This window comes from Dendrobates tinctorius, unplaced genomic scaffold (genome assembly GCF_039654945.1).
Source record: "Dendrobates tinctorius isolate UK_male_01 unplaced genomic scaffold, ASM3965494v1 ptg000035l, whole genome shotgun sequence".
NCBI lineage: Eukaryota > Metazoa > Chordata > Amphibia > Anura > Dendrobatidae > Dendrobates > Dendrobates tinctorius.
Window position 1 is genome coordinate 67017657 of NW_027361703.1, and position 14030 is coordinate 67031686.

Genomic DNA, 14030 nt, shown 5'->3' on the forward strand with positions numbered 1-14030 from the left:
GGCTCATGTGTCTCAGGAGGAAAAACGGGGTGTAAATATTCTTTTCATCAGAGTTGTAATCAAATTTTTTTTCAGTTTTACTTAAAATTTCTTTTTCCTATTTTATCTATACGTTTCACAATGGGAAGAAGCCACACTGGATATAGACAACGAGCAACTAATCCACCTTGTGCAAGAGCGATTACCGTTGTGGGACACCCGTGACCGTCAGCACTCCGACAATGTGGTGATTCGACGGCTCTGGGATGAAGTGGCAACATTGCTGCTGCCTGGTTGGGGCCGTGCCACGCCGCGTGCCAGAACAGATTTTGGTAAGTATTGCAATGTGGTCTGAACTGGCAGTGAACCTGTGAATGGATTTGCGTTGTTTTCTATTTTTTTTTTCCCCTTCACAGTGAACCGAATCAAAATCCGTTGGTTGCTCGATGAAGGACCGCTTCAACAAGGACATGAGAGAGGAGGTTCGGGTTTGAAGTGGTTCTGCTGCAAGGTTCCAGAAATGCAAGCACCACCGGGACCTTGCCTTTCTGAGGCCTGCGCTTGCTCAGCGAACGTTAGTATATTATTTTTTTTTATTTTTTATTTTTAATAATGTTTAATTTTTTTCCACACACAGAACGAGAAGCAGCACAACACAACCTTGATTTTTGCACTAATATTTTTCTCTTTTCCACACAGAACCTGGTGCAGCACCACACAACCTGGATCATCCTTTGTTGAAGGGGCCCCTCATCTACCAGCCACTGAGCAGACGCAGTCCCAATCATTCACCAGCGATGGAGCAACTTTACGGGCTTCACAGGCTGGGGAAGAGGCAGCCGGTCCATCAGGTTTTCCCCTCTCCCAGCCCTCTGCCACTGCTTTTGCTGCGTCTTCTCATCAGCGGCAGAGGGCCTGGGAGAGGTCAGGCATGCCCGAGTTTATGCAATTAAGCTCGGTCTTCCAGGATGGGATTAGGTTGATAGCTGACAAAGTGAAGAGTGGGTTCAAGGAAGTCAACAAACACCTTGACCGCCTGGAAGCCGACCTTAATAGACCGGCGCAACATTTTTTTACTGCAATTGAGCGCAGCGTGTCGGAAAACCTTACGCCTCAACTCCAGCTGAACGTCAAACAGGCCTGCCAGGCTGTTTACAGCCACGCATTACAGCAGCAGCAGTCCCAATCCTACAATCAACAGGCCGGAGGATCCTACAATCAACAGGCCGGAGGATATTACCAGCTGCCAGTTTACTTTCCAGCTCCCACAGCACCGAACTATCCGCCACCACCACCGCCTCCAGTTCACCGAGCGACCACGCTGCCAAGTTCATCAACCCTGCAGCCGGCAGCATCTACCATGCTCCAGAGTCCAGCACCCATGCAGCCAGCAGTATCAAAGATGCTTCCCAGTCCACCACCCCTGCCCAGTCCAGCACCCCTGCCCAGTCCTGCACCCCTGCAGTCCAGCACCATGCCAGATGACTGCTACAGAGCCCACCACTCCCACTCGACCAAGAAAAGTGAGGTCAAAAAAGAAATCTTGTCACCAGGGCCAAAACTAGGAGCCAAAAACTATGCCCACATTGAAACCACCACCTCTACCCTCACCTACCAATTTGTCAATACCTTCCCTTGTGTCTCTGTCTGTTCCTTCCAGTTTGTCTATCGATTCCCATGATTCCACTTTGTCATCTATCCCCAATGTCTCCACTGCCATCCCTGATCCAATCCTTCAATTTGTTGCCCCTTCCCCTGTAACCCCTTTCTCATCAACCACAAAATCCTCACAGCTCCAGACCCCGAAGGTCCTCCCCATCTTACCCTCCCGTAAACCCCAACGCAAAAAATCACCCCAGCCTTAACCTATATTTTTTGTTAAAGTATTAAAGTTGTATTTTGTTAGCACTATATCTTGTGTTATTTGTATCTTTATGCGCCACCACTGACACAAACACACTTTATTTTTGAGGGAAGGTAGTTTATTATTTAACTTAGCAAACATTAGGTGTAAATTTTTACATTACATGTACATTTTAACATCACAGGTACATTTAAACATAACAGGTATGTAATATTTGACATTACAGGTATGTTTTAAACATAACAGGTACAAAACATAACAGGTACATTTTACTTAGAGGCTTAAATCATTTTGTCTTGCCATGCCACACGCCCATTATCTGAAACAAAGTAAGCAGCAAACGTATCCCTTATCTGGGCAACTTCCACTGTGGTTCTCAGAGGGTGAAATTGGTAATCATGCAATGTAACAGGTTCCTCAGGTTGTGAGCTTGGTCGCTCTTTTACCATGATGTAGTTGTGCAGAACAACACATGCTTTCACAACCTCATCAATAGTGTCAATTTTTAGATTAATAGGTGTGCACAAAATGCACCATTTTGATACCAGCAATCCAAAAGCACACTCCACGGTTCTTCGTGCCCTTGTCAGTCTGTAGTTGAAAATTTTTTTTTTGTGATTTAAGTTATGACTTGAGTATGGTTTGATGAGGTTGGCACACATTTGGAACACCTCATCACCACCAACAGCAAAAGGCATTGATGGTCCATTAGTGTTGGGAGGAGGTCATGGTGGCAAAAAATTAAAATCATTCCCATACAGACGTTGGCCCATGTCAGAGTTTTTGAACGTCTGCAAGTCATTTCCTCATCCAAATGAGCCAATGTCCACCGCAACAAATCTACACTCAGCATTCGCAATAGCCATTAGAACAATGGAAAAGTATTTTTATAATTGAAGTACTCTGTTCCACTTCCAGATGGTTTCATAATACTAATGTGTTTGCCATTCACAGCCCCCACAGAGTTAGGAAAATTACAAATTTCCTGGAATTTGGAAGCATTTTCAATCCAGAGTTCACTTGTGGGTTGGGGGAGGAATTCTTGCCGCAGAATGCCAACTAAAGCACTACAAGTGTCTACAATAATCCCAGAAAGGGTGGATACTCCAATCCGGAATTGGAAATGTAACAATGACAATGTCTCTCCAGTAGCCAGGAATCTGCGGAAAAGAAAATAAACAAAAAAAAAATCAGTACACTGCTTAGGGTTAGGGATGGGGTTTGGGATAGGGTAGGGTTAGGGATATTTGTGACAGGAGTTTCTTTTCTTTATTCACTCCTCAGTGTTACCAAGAGACGTTCCTCAGCAGGAATGGCTCGACGGAGCTGTGTCCTGCCTGGTGATGGATCCTTGAACACATAGCAGCAATCATGGAAGCTCTGTTGCGATATCCTTGTGTAATAAAAAAACTTATCTGGGTTTTGCTGCAGCTCGCTGTACAAAGAGTGGTAAGCTCCACGGCTCTCTTGGAGTTCAAGGATGGGGTGTTACCAATAGCGACGATGACGTCTTCTCCATCTTTCTCTTCTTCTTTGTTCTTGACAAGCAAAAGCAAAGGCAGCAGCCAACTTCAGTTGTAAATCCAGATATTCTAGGAAGCTGTCCAGGTCAAGATCCATCTTGCAGCTAGATACAGCAGCCAAAGACAAGGATTTCCTCAGTGCAGTGTGTCTATATATATAGAAATCCCATGAAACACACCTACTGGGTGTCTGATGTCAAGGAAAAGCTACTGGAAAACATTGGAAATTTCAAACGCATGCGCATAAACAACGCAAACGCATGCAAAAATGCCTACACACACATGCAAACGCAGCGGTTTTTGGCGTCATGCATAAGATGATGCGGATAAAAATCGCTGCATAAACATGCGTTTGCATGCATTTGGGAATGCTGATGATACACTGCAGACTCTAATGCAAATGTGAGCCTAGCCTAAGAGGGAGAAAGCTCCCTCTGTCAGCCTCCCATTGGCACCTCTACAACATGATCCTTGAGTGACATTTTGTTGCTTTGCCAACCAGAAGCCTAACAATGATATCTGGGTCTGCTATGTTCAAAGACCAAATCAATACTTCTGTGACTTGTGAGTATAACTATGAAAGGCTTGATAATGTACTGCACTACTTGTACAAGTAGTGCAGTTTATTATTTGTGTGATAAAGGTATCTCATGTTGAAGTCACCTTTTAGGACTGACAACCATTGAAAAAAAATAAGGCAATCCCAATTTTACTAAAAAAATCCCAATTTTAACCCCTTCAGCCCCCATGCCTGTTTTCACCTTTATGGCCAGGCCAAATTTTGCAATTCTAACTTGAATCACTTTATGTGGTAGTAACTCTGGAATGCTTCAATGCATCCCACTAATTCTGAGAATGTTTTTTCGTGACATATTGTTCTTCATCACGAAACAATCACTGACCTCAGGGAGACTAGTCAAAGAAAACACTGCGGCAGCCGGCAAAGGCGCTCAATCACAGTGAAATCCTAGGTGCAATGCTCCCTGGGAAATACGAATATGCAAATAAAGTCCGTGGAGCCTCATTTAAGAGTCTCAAACACGGGACTAGCCAGATCTTCCTCCAGGGAAGGAGCCAGTCAAAGGGTGGCTCCTTTCGGAAACCACCATTACCACCATATTAAGTGGCCCTTTAAGTCAATATCCAGCTCTTTACGAGTTTACAGATATGACAAGGGAAATACCAAGGCCTGGTATCCATCCACAGACAGCTGTTTCGGGGTGTTGCCCCTCATCAGTGTGGAGTAGGATTCTGGCTAGGTGGGAGCAATGCCTAGTAGACCAACATCACGAAGCAATCACTGACCTCAGGGAGACCAGTCAAAGAAAACACTGCGGCAGCCGGCAAAGGCGCTCAATCACAGTGAAATCCTAGGTGCAATGCTCCCTGGGAAATACGAATATGCAAATAAAGTCCGAGGAGCCTCATTTAAGAGTTTCAAACACGGGACTAGCCAGATCTTCCTCCTGGGAAGGACCCAGCCCTGGAGGAAGATCTGGCTAGTCCCGTGTTTGAGACTCCTAAATGAGGCTCCTCGGACTTTATTTGCATATTGTTCTTCATGAGAGTGTTAAAGTTTCTTTGATATGACTTGCTGTTATTTATGAAAAATACGGCAGTTTGGCAAAAATGTTTCAATTTTCAAACTTTTAATTGTTATGCCCTTAAATCAGAGAATTATGTCACACAAAATTGTTCATAATTAACATTTCCCACATGTCTACTTTACATCCGAACAATTTTGGAAACATAATTTTTTCTTGATAGGAAAATAGAAGGGTTAAAAGTTCACCAGCGATTTCTCATTTTTCCAACAAAATTTGCAAAACCATTTTTTTAGGCACCACATCACATTTGAAGTGACTTTGGGGGCCTATCTGACAGAAAATACCGAAAAGTGATACCATTCTGAAAAGTACACCTGTTGTGAGTTCATTCTCTGGCCCACCAGTGGTGAGTTCGCCTTCCAGACTCCCTCTGGTGATGACAGGAGATGGTGAGGCTGATTTGGTCAGTGGAGATCTACCACCTGATGGTGATGCTGACGATTGGACCTCAGGAATCTTAGATTGGATTTAAGACTGCTGACGCCCTAAGTCAGTGCTGGTGATTGCTTCAGGCTGCTCAGGTCTTGGTTTTCAGCTCTGTTCCAGCCTTCTCAAAGCTAAGTGTTTTTGCTAATGTTCACACTTGATTTTGTTGGTCTATTCAGTTTGTTGTGTGTTCAGCCAGCCCCAGCTGGGCTGTGCTGAATTTCCACTCTTATTTATCTGTATTTGCCAATTTGCTTTTTAGTCCCTTATTAGATTGGCCTCTTTTTGCTCTGTCTCAGAATATTTCAGAGTGCTGATATAGTGGGAGAAGTCTAGTGACTTCAGGGTTAATTTTGTTATCAGAAGTGTTGGACATTATTTTGTAGGGTTTTTTGGCAGATTGCAGACAGTGTCTTTCCTTTCCTGTTCTTTATAGTTAGTTTGGGCCCCATCGTTTGCTCAGCCTATTTTCCTGCCTGTGTTTGTGTTTTCATCTTGCTTCACCATCAATACATGTGTGGGGGCTGTCTATTCCTTTGGGGTCTGCTCTGGGGCAGTTAGTTTTCCCTTTTCTTGCTTTAGGTTTATGTAGTCCTCTGGCGGTGACGAGGCGTCTAGGAACATCGTAGGAACGCTCCACTGCTACTGTTAGTTGTGTGGTTAAGATCAGGGATCTGCAATCTGCATAGTTACCAACCTCTCTGGTTTTCTGGAACTTAGCTTTTGCTGTTCCTCCTGAAGTGCAGGGAATTTCCACCTACCTCATTCAGTCACATGCTGCTGAACCTAGGATTCCTACTCCTGATGTGTTTTCTGGGGATCGGTCTAAATTTCTGAATTTTAAGAATAATTGTAAATTATTTCTTGCCTTGAAGCCTAATTCATTGGGGAGCTCTGTGCAGCAGGTTAAAATTGTCATCTCCTTGCTGCGCGGCGATCCCCAGGATTGGGCTTTTTCTCTGACACCTGAAAATCCTATTTTGACTAATGTGGATGCATTTTTTCAAGCCTTGGGGTTGTTGTATGATGAACCTAATGCTGTTGATCAAGCTGAGAGATCCCTGTTGGCAATAAATCAGGGTCAGGATTCTGCAGAGTTATACTGTCAAAAATTCCGAAAGTGGGTGGTCCTTACTACATGGAATGATAGTGCATTGGCAGCTCTCTTTTGGAAGGGTTTGTCAGAGACCGTAAAAGATGTTATGATGGGATTTCCTGTTCCCTCTGGTCTGGATAATTCTATGTCATTAGCCATTCAAGTTGATCGGCGTTTACGTGAACGTAAAACTACACGGGGGGCGCTGCCACCTTTTGAACAAATGTCTGAACCTATGCAATGTGATGTGGTTTTGTCTAGGGCGCAATGTCAGGAGTTTAGAAGGCGTAATAAGCTGTGTTTTTTCTGTGGAGACGCCTCTCATACTATTTCTGTCTGCCCTAAACATTTTGCACACACATTTGCTGTAGGTGGTGTACAATCTAAGTTTCTTTTGGCAAATACTCTGATCTGCGCCTTATTCACGTTTTCCACTAAAGCTTTTGTGGATTCTGGAGCAGCGTTGAATCTGATGGATTTGGACTTTGCTAAATGTTGTGGTTTGTCCATGATGCCTATGCGGACACCTATTCCTTTGAGGGGTATTGATGCCACTCCTTTGGTGGAGAATAAACCTCAGTTTTGGACCCAGGTGATAATGCGAGTTGCCCCAGACCACCAAGAAAATTGTAAATTTCTGGTGCTGCATAATTTGCATGATACTATTGTTCTGGGCTTTCCCTGGTTGCAGGCTCAGTTTTGGATTGGAAATCTGGGTCTGTGGTGAGTTGGAGCTGTCAGTGTGTTCTTAGAGACGCTCCTGTTTTCTCCACCTCTCCTCAGTCTCATGATATTCCTGATTATCTGGCCGATTTTTCTGATGTATTTAGTGAAAGTAAGTCTGCGTATTTGCCCCCTCACAGGAGTTATGACTGTGCAATTGAGTTGATGCCTGGGTGTAAATTTCCCAAGGGTCGGCTTTTCAACTTATCAGTACTTGAACATGATGCTATGCGATCCTATATTAAGGAGTCGTTGGAGAAGGGTCATATTAGACCATCCTCGTCACCTTTAGATACTGGTTTTTTTTTTGTGGCCAAGAAAGATGGTTCATTAAGATCGTGTATTAATTATCGTTCCCTTAACAAGATGACGGTTAAATATCAGTACCCGTTACCTCTGATGTCTGATTTATTCTCCAGAGTTAAGAGTGCCTGCTCGTTTACTAAGCTTGACCTCAGGGGGCGTATAATCTTATTCGCATCAAGCACGGGGATGAATGGAAGACGGCGTTTAATACTCCGGAGGGACATTTTGAGTACCTGGTGATGCCTTTTGGGCTCATTAATGCCGCTTCTGTCTTCCAATCCTTCATGAATGATATTTTCCGGGACTTTGTGGATACGTTTTTGATCATCTATTTGGATGCTATTCTGATCTTTTCCAGTGATTGGGATTCTCATGTGGAACTTGTTCGGACTGTGTTCTGGATTTTGAGGGAGAATTCCCTGTTTGTTAAGGGATCGAAATGCCTCTTTGGTGTACAGAGGATTTCATTTTTGGGATTTATCTTGTCTCCGTCGACTATTGAAATGGACCCGGCCAAGGTACAGGCCATTTATGATTGGGTTCAGGCTACTTCTTTGAAGGCTCTCCAGAAGTTTTTGGGTTTTGCTAATTTCTATCGTAAATTTATTGGTAATTTTTCTGGTATTGTCAAACCACTGACTGATCTGCCGAAGAAGGGCGCCGATGTGCTGAATTGGTCTCCTGAGGCTGTCTCAGTATTTCAGGAGCTTAAGCGGAGATTTACTTCAGCTCCAGTTTTACGGCAACCTGATGTCTCATTTCCATTTCCGGTGGAGGTAGATGCTTCTGAGATTGGTGCAAGAGCTGTTTTGTCCCAAAAAGACCCTGTGACTTCTAAGATGAATCCTTGTGCCTTCTGTTCTCGTAAGTTCTCCCCATCTGAACGTAATTATGACGTGGGGAATCGGGAATTGTTGGCCATGAAGTGGGCATTTGAGGAGTGGAGACATTGGTTGGAGGGAGCTAGACATCAAGTTGTGGTCCTCACCGATCACAAGAATTTGATTTATCTGGAGTCGGCCAAACGCTTGAATCCTAGACAGGCTAGATGGGCCTTGTTTTTCACATGTTTTAATTTTGTTGTCTCTTTTCTTCCGGGCACTAAGAATGTTAAAGCAGACTCTCTTTCTAGGAGTTTATTTGCTGAGTCTCTTAATGTGACCGAGCCTACTACCATCCTAGGTGAGGGGGTAGTTCTTTCTGCCATTTCGCCCGATTTGAGACGCACCCTGGAGGAATTTCAGGAGGATAAACCTGAGCGTTGTCCTATGGGAAAATTGTATGTTCCTGACCAGTGGAGGAAGAGAGTGATGTCTGAAGTTCATTGCTCCGTATTGGCTGGTCATCCAGGTATTTTTGGTACCAGAGATTTGGTGAGTCAGTCTTTTTGGTGGCCCGCCTTATCTCGTGATGTCAGGAATTTTGTGCAGTCCTGTGGGACTTGTTCTCGGTCTAAATCCTGTTCTCATTCTAGTGGGTTGCTGATGCCTCTGCCATTGCCCAAGAGACCATGGACCCATATCTCAATGGATTTTATTTCTGATCTTCCTGTCTCTCAGAGAATGACTGTGAACTGGGTGATTTGTGATAGATTTTGGAAGATGGTCCATCTTGTACCACTCCCAAAGTTGCCTTCTTCCGCTGAGTTGGTGCCCTTGTTTTTACAACAGGTGGTTCGGTTGCATGGGATTCCTGAGAACATTGTGTAGGATAGGAGTCCAGTTTGTTTCCAGATTTTGGAAAGCCTTTTGTTCCAATCTGGGAATTCAGTTATCCTTCTCCTCCGCGTTTCATCCCCAGACTAATGGGTAGACTGAGAGAACAAACCAGACCTTGGAGTCTTATTTAAGATGTTTTATATCTGCTGATCAGGATGATTGGGTTTCATTTTTGCTGTTGGCCGAATTCGCGCTGAACAGTAGAGCTAGTTCGGCCACTTTGATGTCAACCTTTTTCTGTAACTTTGGGTTTCATCCTCGATTCTCTTGAGGGCAAGTGGAATCTTCATCCTGCCCAGGTGTGGATACTGTGGTTGAGAGAATGCAGCAGATATGGGACCAAGTAGTGGATAAGTTGTCACTCTCTCAGGAAAAGGCCCAGCGATTTTCCAACCGACGTAGGATCATTGGTCTCCGGTTTAAAGTGGGTGATATGGTCTGGTTGTCGTCTAAGAATATTCCTATGAAGGTTGCATCTCCAAAATTTAAGCCAAGATTTATTGCACCTTATAACATTTTGGAGATTCTTAATCCTGTTTCTTTTCGATTGGCTCTTCCAGTTACGATCAAGATTCATAACGTATTTCATAAATCACTGTTGAAGAGGTTTGTTGAGCCAGTGGTTCCTATGGCAGCACCTCCTGACCCTGTATTGGTTAAAGGCAATATGGAATATGAGGTAGAGAAAATATTGGATTCTCGTTTGGTTAGACGGAGACTCCAGTATTTGGTCAAATGGAATGGTTATGGCCAGGAGGATAATTCTTGGGTCTCTGCCTCTGATATTCATGCCAATAGATTGGTTCGTGCTTTTCACCGGGCCCATCCTGATCGGCCTGGTGGCGTGGATGAGGGTTCGGTGACCCCTCCTCAAGGGGGGGTACTGTTGTGAGTTCATTCTCTGGCCCACCAGTTGTGAGTTCACCTTCCAGACTCCCTCTGGTGATGACAGGAGGTGGTGAGGCTGATTTGGTCAGTGGAGATCTACCACCTGATGGTGATGATTGGACCTCAGGAATCTTAGATTGAATTTAAGACTGCCGACGCCCTAAGCCAGTGCTGGTGATTGCTTCAGGCTGCTCAGGTCTTGGTTTTCAGCTCTGTTCCAGCCTTCTCAAAGCTAAGTGTTTTTGCTAATGTTCACACTTGATTTTGTTGGTCTATTCAGTATTTTGTGTGTTCAGCCAGCCCCGGCTGGGCTGTGCTGAATTTCCACTCTTATTTATCTGTATTTGCCAATTTGCTTTTTAGTCCCTTATTAGATTGGCCTCTTTTTGCTCTGTCTCAGAATATTTCAGAGTGCTGATATAGTGGGAGAAGTCTAGTGACTTCAGGGTTAATTTTGTTATCAGAAGTGTTGGACATTATTTTGTAGGGTTTTTTGGCAGATTGCAGTGTCTTTCCTTTCCTGTTCTTTATAGTTAGTTGGGCCCCATCATTTGCTCAGCCTATTTTCCTGCCTGTGTTTGTGTTTTCATCTTGCTTCACCGTCAATACATGTGTGGGGGCTGTCTATTCCTTTGGGGTCTGCTCTGCGGCAGTTAGTTTTCCCTTTTCTTGCTTTAGGTTTATGTAGTCTTCCGGCAGTGACGAGGCGTCTAGGAACATCGTAGGAATGCTCCACTGCTACTGTTAGTTGTGTGGTTAAGATCAGGGATCTGCAATCTGCATAGTTACCAACCTCTCTGGTTTTCTGGGACTTAGCTTTTGCTGTTCCTCCTCGGTGACCCATTCATAACATACACCCCTCAAAGTCCTCAAAACCACTTTCAAGAAGTTTATTAACCCTTCAGGTGCTTCGCAGGAATTAATGGAATGTGGATGGAAAAAATTAACCCAACTTTTTTTAACAAAAAATTTACTTCAGGCCCAATTTTTTTAAAAATCACATTTTCTCCATAAAAATTATGATTTAGCCCCAATTTCTTTTATTTTCACAAGGGTAACAGGAGAAAATGGACCACAATTGTGGTGCTATTTTTCCTGAGTACGCAGATGCCCCCATATGTGTGTCACGAGGGTGTCACGCCCCATGGGAAGATTTGGAGTTAAACTGTTTTATCGGGTAATGAATCGCATTCAGAGATGGTGTGATTCATGTCCTAATTTAAATGTTTTTCCCTTTCCTTCAGTGCTGAGAGGGTTAAGGACTCTTTCTATGCTGGGTGAGACCATACAGCCTGGTTGTTCTCAGCTGCAACTGCTTATCATTTACTCCCTCTATATATACAGGCTCTGGGCATTTGGTCCCTGCCAGTAAAAATTAATGTTTCAGGCAATCTAATTGCTGGAAACGCTGAGAAACTAACAGAACTGAACAGTCAATCACAGCAATCGTAGTTGTGGGAAGTGGGGGAGGTTGTTGATGGGTCTCGCAACTCCCTGGGCCGACGACTTCATGTGCACAGCTCAAAGATGGCATCAGAATTTTAATGCTAGCACAACGACTGAGGTGGCAGTGCCACATTAAAGATATGACGTATCCATACGTCCAAAGTCGGTAAGTACCATCCAACCATGATGTATGGATACGTACAATGTCGGGAAGGGGTTAATAATAAAAAAATGACTTGTTTGGGGAAAAAAAAACTTAAAATTTACACATATTTGGTATAGCTGTATCTGTAATACCTGTACTACAAAACAAATCAATTATCTTGAATAGTTAATGACCTTACAAAAATGAAAACCAATGCCGTTATTGTTGATTTTGTTAATCAAAAAGTCATACATATCCCACAATATTGCCATAAAAATTACAGCTTGTTACACTAAAAATCAAGCCCTCACTTAGCTCTGTAGTTAGAAAAATGTTAGTTGTGATTAAGCAAAAAAAAAAAATATATATATATTTTAAGTGATTTTATTGTGCAAAACAGGAAAATATAAATAACAGCAGTATAAGGCCGGTTTCACACTAGCGCATTTTCAACGCGCGCACGGCCGGGCGTAGCTCCGCCCCCGATCCGGCTCTCTGCCCGGCGTGCCCGTCCCTTCCTTGTAGCGCCGCCTCCTAGCGGACAGCGGCGCCTGCGATCGGCGCACCCTATCTTTAGCATAGGGTGCGCCGATCGTGCGCAGGCCGTGCGCTAGTTGCGCTTTGACCTGCGCTGCGCACTTTTGACGGTGCGCCGTGCGCGCCAAAATCCGAAAAGTTTGATTTTGGCGCGCACGGCGCACCGTCAAAAGTGCGCAGCGCAGGTCAAAGCGCAACTAGCGCACGGCCTGCGCACGATCGGCGCACCCTATGCTAAAGATAGGGTGCGCCGATCGCAGGCGCCGCTGTCCGCTAGGAGGCGGCGCTACAAGGAAGGGGCGGGCACGCCGGGCAGAGAGCCGGATCGGGGGCGGAGCTACCCCCGGCCGTGCGCGCGTTGAAAATGCGCTAGTGTGAAACCGGCCTAAACTGGATATAACCACAATCGTTTTGATCAAAAGGATAAAATTAAAATGTCAATTATACTCCATGGTAAATGATGTAAAAGATAAAACTTAAAAAAAAATTTCAGATTTATTGTTTTCAGTTTATCCTTTCTGACACAAGAATGGAATAAAAGTGATTTAACGGGGTGGTCCACTACTTGGACAACCATTTCTCATTCTTCATGTTTGGCCCCATTAAACTAAAAACACCTATACGTGTACTCACCTCTGTTGCCAGAAACAATCCAGAGGTGCCGGAACCATTCCAGAGGTGCAGGAACCATTCCAGAGGTGTTGGTACTTGTGTTCCTGGTGGTGGTTTTGTCATGTGAGCCATGCGCCCAATCAATGCTGACATTAATGTCCTCACCTTCAGACAAACATCATTAGGAAGTCAGAGAGCAGCCAACAGCCATGACTTGTTGATGGTCGATGTGTCCGAAGGCAGGGACAGTGAAGCCAGTGCTGATCAGGCGCAAGGCTCGAGTGAGTTAACAACCTCACACAAAACAGAAGAACAAAAAACCACCAAATCAGCCTGCACAAAACCTGTAAGCTGCTGCACAAACCCCCCCAGCAAGGTAAATTCCGCTCCTCTCCCTCTGCCGCATTACTCTACCCTTCTATATGGACCGGCTTTAGGTGATCCTTGTTCATTGTTTCAGCAGTCCTTTTTGATTTACCTTGCTGGGGTTTTTTTTTTTGCGCAGCAGCTTACAGGTTTTGTGCAGGCTGATTTGGTGCTTCTTTTGTGGCTAGTTTTAGCCTTGTGGTTTCCATTTATTTGCTATAGTGTGCTGCCTACTTCATGTCACTAGTTGACATTGCGTTTACATGTAGTAATTATTATTAGAACCTCTATGCATTATATTATTGTATATGGAACATGGTCACTTATGCTCCTGTTGTACATGATTGCTTTTATTGGTTGTACTAGGGTGCCAGAATTTTTTATAGGCATTGACACTTTTAGTACACTCCCTGACAGAAGTTATGTCGCTTATCCATGTTATGTAATTAAAAGCTTATAACCTGACGTTAAATTCATCCATTGGTTGTATAAATTATTCTTTTGAAAGCTGAAACCCTCTGAAATGAGGTTTAGGTTAAGAAAATAAATTGCCATCAATGCAGAAATATTGATCATTTAATGGACACAGAATGGTCAGATTTTGGCAAGACAAAAATTTTGTCGGCCACAGAAAGTAATGTGATATTTAAACAAATAATTAACTTAAAATACAAATATAACAAATTAAGGAGTAGAACCATCTCAAGGAGGATCACAAGGAAATGGACAACATGTGACTTAAATATGAGTGTCTGTGCAAAGGGACTGAATACTTATGACCATGTGATATTTCA